Source organism: Mus musculus, chromosome 17 (genome assembly GCF_000001635.26).
Source record: "Mus musculus strain C57BL/6J chromosome 17, GRCm38.p6 C57BL/6J".
Taxonomy (NCBI): Eukaryota; Metazoa; Chordata; class Mammalia; order Rodentia; family Muridae; genus Mus; species Mus musculus.
The window spans coordinates 32,247,512-32,259,720 of record NC_000083.6 but is presented as its reverse complement, the minus strand read 5'-3'; the positions used below and the strand labels follow the sequence as shown (position 1 = coordinate 32,259,720).

At 42.8% G+C, this 12,209-nt stretch overlaps 1 protein-coding gene across 25 annotated transcripts in view; it reads left to right on the top strand.

Annotated features, from left to right (window-relative positions):
* Brd4 (bromodomain containing 4) overlaps positions 1-12,209 on the top strand; it is an 88,472-nt gene that overhangs the window by 25,023 nt on the left and 51,240 nt on the right. For 14 of the 25 annotated variants that reach the window (NM_020508.4, XM_030249928.1, XM_006524685.2 and 11 more), the window contains one exon: positions 6,521-6,680. The exons of 10 other annotated variants lie outside the window; for them this stretch is intronic. The gene's annotated coding sequence lies outside the window, so the exon portion shown is untranslated. Of the gene's footprint in view, positions 1-6,520; positions 6,725-12,209 lie in introns of all 25 variants that reach the window. One more of the 25 variants, NM_001286630.1, reaches the window with a different exon arrangement.

The following is a 12,209-nucleotide window of genomic DNA, read 5'->3' as shown; positions in this document are numbered from 1 at the left end:
TCAAAAAAAAAATATGCCTGACTCTGTCTCTTGAGTGCTAGGATTAAAGGTGTATGCTGCCATTTCCAGAATTCCCGCATTCTTTTAAATTTTATTTTTATGTATATGGGTGTTTTGCCTGCATGTATCTCTGCACAATTATTATGCAGGACCTTAGGAAGTCAGAAGAGGGTCAGATACCCTGACACTAGAGTTATAGACAGTTGTGAGTGCCATGTGGATGCTGAGAATCAAGTACAGGTTCTCTGGAAAGCAGCCAGTTCTCCTAACCAGAGACATCTCTTCAGCTCCAACAAATGTCCTCCGTTCCCCCCAGACAGGGTTTCTCTGTGTAGCCCTGGCTGCCCTGGAACTCACTTTGTAGACCAGGATGGCTTCGAACTCAGAAATCTGCCTGCCTCTGCCTCCCGAGTGCTGGGATTAAAACAAATGGTTTTTTAAAATAATCTTTCAAGCCATTCATTGAACCTAGAGGCACCACTTTGCAAGGGTTTTTTTCCCCCCCACAGCACTGATATTTTTAGTCATATTTTTACTTTTTTTCAAAGATTTATTTCTTAATTATGCATCTATGTATGGATATGATTATATGCATGTGAATGCAGTGCCCTTGGAAACCAGAAGAGGGGAGCAGATCTCCTGTCTGTGAAGTCAGTTGTAAGCTACCTGGCTGTCCTCCAACTCAAAGATCCTCTTGCCTCTGCCTCCCAAGTGCTGGGATTAAAGATATGTGCCACCCTATTGCGCACTCTTTTTGTGTGTGTGGGTGTGGGTGGGTGGGGGGTTTGGTTTTTCGAGACAGGGTTTCTCTGTGTAGCCTTGGCTGTCCTGGAACTCACTTTGTAGACCAGGCTGGCCTCGGACTCCCGAGTGCTGGGATTAAAGGCGTGTGACACCACGCCCGGCCCTATTGAGCACTCTTAAATGCTGAGCCATTTCTCTAGAACGTAGATGGGTGAGTGCATTGCAGAAGCAGGTGGCCATTTTCTATAAGCTAGCACTAGAATGCCATTTCATGCTCTCCTGAGTGATGGGGATTGACCGACTACTCCAGCTCTGTAAGAAGGAGGGAGGAGGAAGCATGGACATCATGTCCCAGAATCTACTCGTGTTGTTACCAAAAAACCATGGAAATGTGTCACTGTTATTTGACAGCTCTGCCTGAGGTTGGAGAATTGTGCGAATGAGCTGCAGGTGGGAGTAGTAGCTGACATTTGGGTACCCAAGGTCTTGCCCACATGCCCTTTCATTCTGAGTTCTTGTCAAGAAACTACAATTGATTACTATTCTGACTAGGGACCCTTATTATCAAAAAGGAATTGGGTGACTTTTGTGGATACGGCAGAACTTGGGAGCTGAAATGGCTCAGGTGTTGAACATTCATTTCTCATGATCCATGTTTGTGGGTGTGGGGGTGTGTGGGAAGGAGGGGAGAGGTAGAGAGCCCATGTCCTGCCAGAGTGCCTGTGCTCTGGGCAGGCTGACGTGGGAGGACTGCAGGAGGCTTTCCACTGGACCCCGAGTGGGCATCTGGGCTGTGTGAACTCTAGTGGGGGTTGGGGGTGTGTGGACAAGGGGCAGCCCCCAATACCAGGGGCCCCGGGGTGACACTCTCGGCCCCAGAGATAAGGGAGAGAGGGCAGGGGAGAAGGTTCCCATGCAGGCGAGAGTCCTTAGTCTGGTCTGTGGCTGGAGCACAGGAAGGCCTTCTGATGGGAGATTAGGCACGGTTTGTTAGGAGAAAGCCTATCCCATTGTCCAAGCACAGCTGGCCTTGATGAACAGAGACAGTCTGTGGTTTTAGAGCTTCATTGTAGAAAGGCAGGGGGAAAGAGAGAAGGTAGAAAGAGGGAGAGACCGGCCATGGCCAAGAGGAGAGAAAGGGGAAAGGAGAGAGAGAAGAAAGGCTAGAGAGTAAGATGGAGAGAGTAAGAGGTTAGAGAGAGTAAGAAGTTAGAATAAGGGAGTGAAGAGAGAGGATGAGGAGAGTGTGTAAGAGAGCAAGGAGAGGCCAAGCAGCCCTCTTATAGTGGCCTGTGTTATCTTGTTGTTGCTAGGTAGCTGGGAGAAGTCTAGCCTGAAGGTCAGAAGCTTAGGACATTGTCTATGTGACTACTAGCCAGGCACATGCTTCTCCTGTGAGGGCTATGGGGGCGATAACTTTGACAGGAGCCAGGGGTCCAGGAGACATGAGGGAACACCTTCTGTCCCATGTAAGTAGGAATGAATTACCACCACTGGGTTTCTCCGGGGTTCACAACCTCAGCTCTACTGGAGACCAGACAGTCTGTGCATAGCCCATTGCCCCACACATTCTATTTCCAGAATGCACATGGCAGCTTAAAACTTTTTATTACTCCAGTTTCAGGAGGGCAATGCTCCAGGCATAAAGTAGCAAGTCAAACACTTGCCCACATTAAGTCAAAATAAAATTAATTAAAATGAAAAGAGTTGTTGACTTTCTATAGAAGTGGCAGAAGTTGGGCTAAAGAGATGGCTCAGTAAGAATGCTTGCTGCTTTTACACAGTACCCAGGTATGGTTCCTAGCACCTACAAGGAAGCTCATAACCATCTGTAATTAATGGCTCAGGGACTCTGACCCCTCTATTGAAATCTTCATTTGTACCAGGCACACACATGGTACACACACGTGCAGGCAGGCAGAACACTCAGAAAAGATTGGAGGACGGGCTAGATCTTTAGTGAGTATTAGACTAAAATAGAATTTTTTTTTAAATGTGGAGAGTATGCTGTATCCATTCATTGCATAGTGATCATCTTACTAATAGAATGACAGGGCCTTCTACCTTAAGACAAATGATTGGTCACAAATAGCACTCTATCAGAAGGGGCCTTTCCTGCCTAAAATGGGAAGGCCATACTATCTCTATGAAGTGGATGTCTGACATTTTGGCTAACAAGTCACCATATCAAGTGTGTTTTTTTCCTCAGATGTTCATTTCTGCACGTACCATGGTATTTCTGTAAACTGGGAAAGGACTCAACAGAAAGTAGAACAGAATATTTTAAAGGGTATAGACAATGAGACATAGGATGTACCAACAATTACCCAAATGTTGGGATCTTAGAAAGTTGGTTTTTTTGTTTTTTTTTTTAAATAAAGACCTATTTGTCTTTTTTGAGTATGAGTATTTTGCACCCATGTGTATGTCTGTGTACTCCATGTATGTATGTATGTGTGAACCTGGTGCCTGCAGAGGTAAGAGGGTGCTGGATTCTCTTAAACAGGAGTTATAGATATGGGCTGTCATGTAGGTGCTGGGACCCTGGTCTTCTGAAAGAGCTGCCTGTGTTCTTAACCTCTGAGCCATCTTGAGCCCATCTGTGATAAATGGTGATCTCTTCATGTTGTGCTTGCTTGCTATTTGCTTGTTGACTTTTGGGAGCAGGGTTGTGGGGAGTGACATGATCTTATGTAGCCGGATCTTCCTGCCTCCACATCTCTAGTGTTGAGATCACAGCTACATTACCAAGCCCATCTCTGCTTGTGTGTGTGTGTGTGTGTGTGTGTGTGTGTGTGTGTGTGTGTTGGATTTTGTGTGTGTGTGGGGGGGGCAGGTTTGAGACAGTATTTCTCTTGTGTGTATTCCTGGCTGTCCTGGAACTCAGTCTATAGACCAGGCTGGCCACCTGGAACTCATAGATATCTATCTGCCTTTGCCTTTCAAACTCTAGGATTAAAGGTGTTGGCTACCACCTCTGGGCTGTTTCCTTTCTTTGAGCCTCAGGTGGCTGTTGGGTTATTTTCAACGGATAAAATTTTCAATGGATAAATGATTGTCATTTTTCCCATGGAGCTGATTTCCTAGTATGTAATGACATTGGTTTAGTTAAATCGTTAGAGAAACTGCTTTAAGTTTGTAATTATAGATCTTCTTTCCCTCACCTATCTGAAAGACGGGATGCAATTCAGTCCTGTGCTTGCTCAGCCAGAGGTTTTATTTATTTATTTATTTATTTATTTATTCATTATATGTAAGTACACTGTAGCTGTCTTCAGACACTCCAGAAGAGGGAGTCAGATCTTGTTATGGATGGTTGTGAGCCACCATGTGGTTGCTGGGATTTGAACTCCAGACCTTTGGAAGAGCAGTTGGGTGCTCTTAACCACTGAGCCATCTCACCAGCCCTAAGATTTATTTATTATTATATCTAAATACACTGTAGCTGTCTTCATATGCACCAGAAGAGGGCGTCAGATCTCATTACAGATGGTTGTGAGCCACCATGTAGTTTCTGGGATTTGAACTTAGGACCTTCCGAAGAGCAGTCAGTGCTCTTAACCACTGAGCCATCTCACCAGCCCCTCAACTAGAGTTTTTCTCTATGAACCATCTCTCTACAATCCCTTCTTGACATTTGAGGGTGTAATAAAGGAGAACAAAGTACACAATACCATGCTGTTTTCTTGCCAAAATGGTAAAAAAATGTAAGTTGAGGGCTCTTGGAAGTTTCACAATTATAGAACTACATATATATGTATCTGAGAGAAGGAAAGAAGAAAGCCTTTCTGATAACAGTTTTACATTACTATGCTGGATAGTTTAACACATGTTTTTGGTTTAATTCTTATATAAGCTTAATGGTCTGAGAAGGTGGCTGAATAAAAGAGTACTTGTTCTTGCCAAGGATCTGGCTTCAGTTCTGAGCACTCAGAACCATCAGTAGCTCTAATTCTAGGGGGATCTGGTGTCCTCTTGGGACCTTCATAGGCATCGAACACATATGTCCATGCCCACAAGCAAAACACATAACATTTTTTAAATATTAGAAAAAAAAAATCTAAGGTTGATGATAGAAAATCCTCTTTTTGGGCTAAAATAAATGCTCAGGACCACAAAAGGTCATGGTCTATAGGAAGGTCTTGGTGGTTTAGAAGAATTTTGTGAGGAGCAGCCTCTGTCAAGAGTACACAGGTGCAACTATGATTATTCACTAGTCAACCAGAGAAACAGGTGGCTCTTAGAATGGTGCAATCTTTTTTGTCATTAGCTTTTCAGAGTTAGAGAAAATGTTATGCCCCACTAACCTCATAGTCAGGTGGAAGGTGCTGTAGAGACTGAGTGGGAGGTGAGGGAGACTGTACATTAGGTGTGTTTACACACACCTGCATTGTTTCTCTCAGGGCTCCACTTGAATCAGCTATGCAGCCTGCTTTTGCTGTCTTAAAAACACGTCTCTGGACATCCTATTCCAACATGTATGGATTAATTTTGTGATTAATTTAAGCTTCAAACACATTGGGGCCTTCCAGCCTGCCAGGCCCCTCACTTACTTACTATGATATTACTTGTAATTTCAAATTTCAGTTTGTTGTTGGTATATAAGAAAGCAGTTAAATTTCACATTTTTGTATCTGCATCCTTGCTTTTAGTGTAGAACTTTCTGTTGATTCTTTGGTATTTTCTAGGGGAGGCAATCATGCATCTGCAAAGAAAAGTTTTCAGTTATTCCCTCCCAATTGTGTCTCTCTTGTTTCCTTTTGTTATTGGATTAGTTAGGACTTTAACACAAGTTAGAGGACACCCTTGCTTGTTCCAGATCATAAAGGACAAAGCCTCTAGTTCCTCAGTATTAAGGAATTTTTGTGAATGCCATACAACAGCCTATCCACTTCAGAACATTTTGGAAGATCACTTGAGGAGGGCAGATACGGGGTTATGGAAAATGGAGTAAGCTAGTATATTTGAAGAAATCTTAGGTTTACTATCTCACTCAGCAAAGAGATAGGGAAACTTAGTGCCCCTGGGTCCTACAATATACTGCAGACACTACACTTACGCTGGCATCTCTGGACTGCGGTAGAATGTTGTACATCTTTTTTAGCAAGTTGGTTCTCTGAGATTGACAAGTATGATCCCCCCCCTGGCCCCCGCCCCCAGACAGGGTTTCTCTGTGTAACCCTGGCTGTCTTGGAACTGGCTTTGTAGACCAGGCTGGTCTCAAACTCAGATAGATATTCGCCTGTGTCCGAAACCTCTCTTGGAATTTCTCATTATTTCTAGAGTAGGAAATAAACAACAGAAGTAAAAGTATGATGTTGAATGTTTTTGGAGTTAGACATGCTAGTTTGTTTTCTGAATGGTCTTTCTGGCATGGAACCTGCTTGTACACCTTTCTCTATCTTTGACTGCCATGCCATTTCATCGGTGCCCAGGGTTCCACAGTCCCACAGTTCCTCAGCCTACCAAGGAGCTTGAATGTCAGCCAGGGCCTAGAACCCTAGGCTCTGAGGGAATCAGTGGTTTTGTTTTTGTTTTTGAATTAGTCCTGGCATCCAGTCATCATTTACAGTGTCCCTGGGAACCTGGCAGAGAAGCCTCAAAAATTGGCTCAATCTGCCCTTGGAAACACAAGCCTGCCCTAAATTGTTAGTCGTCTCTCATATATTGAGAAGGCTTCTGAAAAATAGTAGAAAGAGAGGGTGGGGGTGATTATCAGTAGATTTCCAGGCCAGTTCTGTCATTCTGCCCCTCTTCTATTCTCCTTGTTTTCTAGCCAACAAGATAGCTGTGTTCCAGTTTTGTTCAAAACTACTAGTGAAGAAGTCCTCCTCTCCTCTCATTCCCATATCTGCTTTCCGTCTGGACACAACATTGGGTCTAAGAAAATCAGCTCACCAGGCTGTGACCACTGAATCACATTGGAGTTCTCTGTAGTGAGTAAGAATTCTGGAATTAAAAAAAAACAGAAAAATTATGGGTATGGTTTTTTGTTTGTTTGTTTGTTTTTTGTTTTTCAAGACAGGGTTTCTCTGTGTAGCCCTGGCTGTCCTGGAACTCACTCTGTAGACCAGACTGGCCTCGAACTCAGAAATCCGCCTGCCTCTGCCTCCCGAGTGCTGGGATTAAAGGCATACGCCACCACGCCCAGTTTATGTTTTTGTTTTAATCCCATGGATTAATCCATGGGATATAGGACTGCTTCAGATTGTCCACAGCAGCTGACTTTGATTTGCCACATGCTCTAGTAGGGATGTGATTTTGACAGCTGCAGATAATTTCTGAGAGTGTGTGACATTTGGAATTTTGGACTTTTCAGAGGGTATATAAATACTGGGGCCCCCAAGAAATATGGTGGCTTGTTGTTGGTTGGTCTCTATTGGTCAAGATTTGTCTAAGTAGTTGCATGTAAAGAACAAGAAGACAAAATTAGATATCTGGCAGCAGCATTGCCCCCTTTCCTACTCCTGACTTTATTCAGGGATCGCTATCCTTTTTTTTTTTTTTTTTTCTAGTGTTGGGGGGGTTGAAGGAAAGGGGTGGAAGAAAGTAGCAAAAGACAGCTTCAGTTCAGCAGTCTAGAGACTTTCTCCAAGCTTTTATTACAGCATCAGAAATGTGGGGAAAGAGAACATTATACTTAGTCATGTCCACTTATGTTTAGGTTATGAGGACATTGATGCCAAACATATTACATTATAAATACTCAACAGATTTCTGGTGTGTCTGGCATGACTCTGTTTCTTTATTCTTGGTTGTGCAGTGACTCAAGAGTTATGACTTGAAGGTTAGAGTCATCCCCGGAGATCTCAAAATATAAATAACACTTGGTACTTACTGTAGAGAGAGAGGAGCCCAAACATCAAAGACTATAAAGGTTTCTGTCCTAGATGTTGCTGGCTCTGTAGTTCTGCACATTGTTGCTCTTGGGTCAGGAACTGAGTCATAAATTCAAACCCAGTCTGTGAGGCAAGATACATACTGGGCCAATGGTACTTCTGGATTTGCTTGACCTCCCTCTCCCCCCACCCCTCCCTAGCTTCCTCCCTCCCTCCTTCCCTCCCTCCTTCCCTCCCTCCTTTCCTTCCTTCATTTTTTTGATATCTGCTGGTAGATATCGCTTGTGGAACATCTCTTTGTTAGTTTGAAGGTAGAGATAATGATAGTAGTTTGGTTTCTTATGGCCCAGTTGACTGCTCTTTGGCTGGTGAAATCAATGTTGAAGCTATTTCTGTTGGTCATTTGGTATGGGAAGTTTTCAGTGAATGAATTGGCACTTTTTTTTTTTAACATTGAGTAAAAGTGGTTGTGCCTTTGCCACTGTGACAGTACTATTCACAGAAGTCCTGGAGGGAGGTTCAAAAGTTGTAGGCTTCATAGAGAGAGCCTGTTAGCAGAATAAAACAGTAGAAACAACTGTTCCATCTTTAGGAAAAGTGAAGAAATATGCAAAATATAGTTATCCTTATAAAGTACAGTATCCTTCAGACTTAAAAGGAAACTGTCACATGTTTTATAACATGGGTGGATCCTGAGCACATCGTACCAAATGGAAACATACAAGTACAAGGAGACAAATAATGATGGTTTTCCACTCAGAGAAGATATTTGTATAATCATAGACAAGAATAGAGCAGTGGTTTCAGGGACAGGAAAGAGAAGTTAATATTTTGTGAGCAGACTTTGTGATGGATGAAAGACAAGTTTTGAATAAGGATCTGAATGATGAGTGTGTTAACATTGTAAATGTACTTAGCCCTACTGAGTCATATGCTCTCAGTGTATAGCCTAGGCTGGCCCATACATACCTGCCTACCTGTGTCTTAGTGCTTCTGTGGACTATGTGCAGTGTTCTGAATTGGCCAGTGACTGGATTTGTCAAGGATTATAGGCTTTTGTCAAAGTTGTGGCTGGATTTTTGTTTTGTGAAATCGCATGGCTACTACTGACCTGTTGCTTATTGTTACCGTGCCTTTGACGTTCTCCACGGTTATTGGGCTGTGTTTATACTCTGCTGTCCTGGGGACTGAGATAGTGTGCCTTCTCTGTTCTTGGACATTGTAGTATTTTACCAAGTATCACCTTCCTGTGGCTTTTTATTTGGGGTAGTGTTGTGAAATAGAGTTGATCAGAGAATCTTTTTTTCTTTTTTTTTTTGTTTGTTTTTCTTTCGAGACAGGGTTTCTCTGTATATTCCTGGCTGTCCTGGAACTCACTCTGTAGACCAGGCTGGCCTCGAGAGATCCCTGCCCATCGATCAGGAATTCTGGTATAATTAATAAGTTAAACTTTTTTCAGGCCTGATTTTTGTTTGTTTGTTTTTTGTTTTGGAGACAGGGTATCTCTGTAACCTTAGCTGTCCTGACCAGGCTAGCCTTGATTGAACTCATAGATCCACCTGCCTCTGCACCCACCCCAGCCCCGGCCCCGCCACCCGAAGTGCTGGATTAGAGGTGTGCTACCACTGCCCAGCCTCAGGCCTGCTTTATAGGTCTTGTTCTCCCGTGGGTACCCAAACTTTGTTTTGAGGTGAAGGTATGTTTTATTTGAGACCAGGCCCAGGCTGGTTCTTAGAAACTTCCCAAGGAGCAGGAAGAAACGGGTATTAGGACTGCAGACACACATCACTGTATACAGCTTGTCTTTTTGGTTGGGTGTGTCATTACTTTGAGCAGTACTGCCAGTAGCCTCCTTGAGTTGTTGGCATTGGCAGTGGACAGCTGCTGGTCTCAGGTTCTTAGGTGTTCATGTAGTAATATGACCTTGGTTAGATCCACCATTTCAAGTCCAAAGGAAAAATGTTTTTATTTGCCCATATGCCTTCCTTGAGCAAGCTATTTTCTCAGTAGTACACTAAATAGTTTAAATAACAACTGGCTTCTTAAAGAGATCTTTCAGGGTATAGATAACATCTAAGCCCCAGATGGTTGTGAAATGAAACTCTTTTGGGTTTTCGAGACAGGGTTTCTCTGTGTAGCCCTCGCTGTCCTGGAACTCACTTTGTAGACCAGGCTGGCCTGGAACACAGAAATCCGCCTGCCTCTGCCTCCTGAGTGCTGGAATTAAAGGCGTGCGCCACCGTGCCCAGCTGAAATGAAACTCTTGATTTTGTTTCTAGATATTTGTTTCCTTGAGTACTGCCTAGGTGATCTAGCTGAATTTTTATCCTTTCTTGATCTGTTTTGTTACTTGTTTTGTTTGTGAGACCTGTAGTTCAAGACCCCTAGTGGGGAGAGAATTACCCTTCCACAGGTCTCATATCTATCAGAAATTTATACATAATTCATAAAATTAGTAAAATTCCAGTTAGGAACTAGTAACAATAATTAGGGGTCACCACAACATGAAAGACTGTATTAAAAGGCCACAGCATTATTAAGGATGAGAACCACTGGCCTTAATCTTATATTTGTGGGACAGGGTGTCTATAGTTTAGAAATCTTTATTAGGTTCTAGCTGAAAATAGACTTGGAAATGACTTTCACTAAGGCTAGAGAGATAGCTCATTGGTTAAGAGCACAGGCTGTACTTCCAGAGGACCTGGGTGCAGTTCCTGACACCCCACATGACAGCTCAAAACTGTAACTCCAGTTTGGGGAGATCAAGTACCTTCACATAGACATATACACAGGTAAAACACCAATATACATAAAAATACGTCATTAATATGGCTGTGAGAATGACTGCCAGATTGTAAAGGACTGGCTTCCTTAAAATTCCATTTGTATGAAGTTGTACCCTACCCCAGGTGTCATGACAGTGGATAAATGCCATGACCTCTCTTGAGATGGAAGAAAGTGACGGCACCTGAATTCCTAAAGCTTTTACCAGAAGATGTGGATATTCTTTTCCCTCTGTTAACCTACCCCACCTCATTGATGTTACTCTCCATATGTACCTCCCATTGCTTGAGTGTGAGAATGACTAGGAGGTGAATTTCTCCCTTCTGCTGTTGGCTGAGGAGAAGTCTCCACTGTTCAGTTTGTGCTTGGTCTTGTTACTGGTTCCGTAGTTTATAAAGTGCAAATAGAAAGAGTAAACTAGGTAAGATCAATTTATGCATAGTGGCGTCTTTTTCTTCTCTCTCTTGCTTGCTTGCTTGCTTGCTTGCTTTCCTCATTAAAGATAGAATATAACTAATGAGGTAGGTTCTGACTTTGGTTAGCTAACTTTCTAATTAAAGATAGAACATACTGGTGGATAAAAATTCTGACTGGTAGTTTAGTACCTCTCATTCAGCAGTGCTTAAGTGAACTGTTTATTTTGGAGGGTACCACTCTTCGCAGAAGGAGTTGCATATATCTGAAAATGTAGCAGTTTAAGCCTCTGGTTTCAGTAACTGTAACCTGCTTAAGAGGTTGGGATTCAGGATCACACTTGATTCTTGGCATAAGAATCAGTAGGTAAATTAGCAAAAGCATGAACAACCAACCACCAGAGTTGTATGTAGGTTTGGCTTATACAAAGTCATAGATTGACTACTTTTTCTTTAGCTTTCCAGGTGGTAGTGCAACTGTTGAAGACTGGAAGCTGTAGCTAAGGTTTCTTCTTAGTCTTATCATAAAGCTGGCAAATCAGCTTTAGATTAATCAGCACATGAATGGGATGTTCTATTTAGTGAGGGAAGTTTCTTCCCTTTGGTGGACTGTGTTGTGTTAAAAGATAAACCCCACAGAACCTCAGCTGTGGAAGTCCCATCTCACCGGCTCTGGCTCTCTCCTTCCTTTGTTCCTTCTCCTCTTCCTTCTCTCTCTCTCTCTCTCTCTCTCTCTCTCTCTCTCTCTCTCTCTCTCTCTCTCTCTTTTGGTTATTCGAGACAGGGTTTCTCTGTGTAGCCCTGGCTGTCCTGGAACTCACTCTGTAGACCAGGCTGGCCTCGAACTCAGAAATCCGCCTGCCTCTGCCTCCCGAGTGCTAGGATTAAAGGCGTGCGCCACCACGCCCGGCTCTTTTTTTTAAAAGATTTATTTATTATATGTAAGTACACTGTAGCTGTCTTCAGACACTCCAGAAGAGGGAGTCAGATCTTGTTGTGAGCTACCATGTGGATGCTGGGATTTGAACTCTGGACCTTCGGAAGAGCTGTTGGGTGCTCTTACCCACTGAGCCATCTCTCCAGCCCCCTCACTTCCTCTTTTCTTAGCATCTGCTTTATTCCCAGTTGTCTGAGTCCATGAGGACAAATGTTTTGGAATCAGATCTTAAAACTCTGTAGATCAACAAAATACATAATTATTTGTTAAATGAGTGAGTGAGAAGTCCAGTAATGCACATTTCACACAACAGAAATGAGGTGACTGAAGTCATGCTCAGGCTGACTGTGACCACCCTTAACAAGCCTTAATTTGCAGTTTGTTCTTTACTTTTCAAACAAATTTATTTATTTATTTATTCATTTATTTATTTATTTATTTATTTATTTATTTATATGCAGTAAACTCAGAAGCAGTCCTTATAACTGTTAG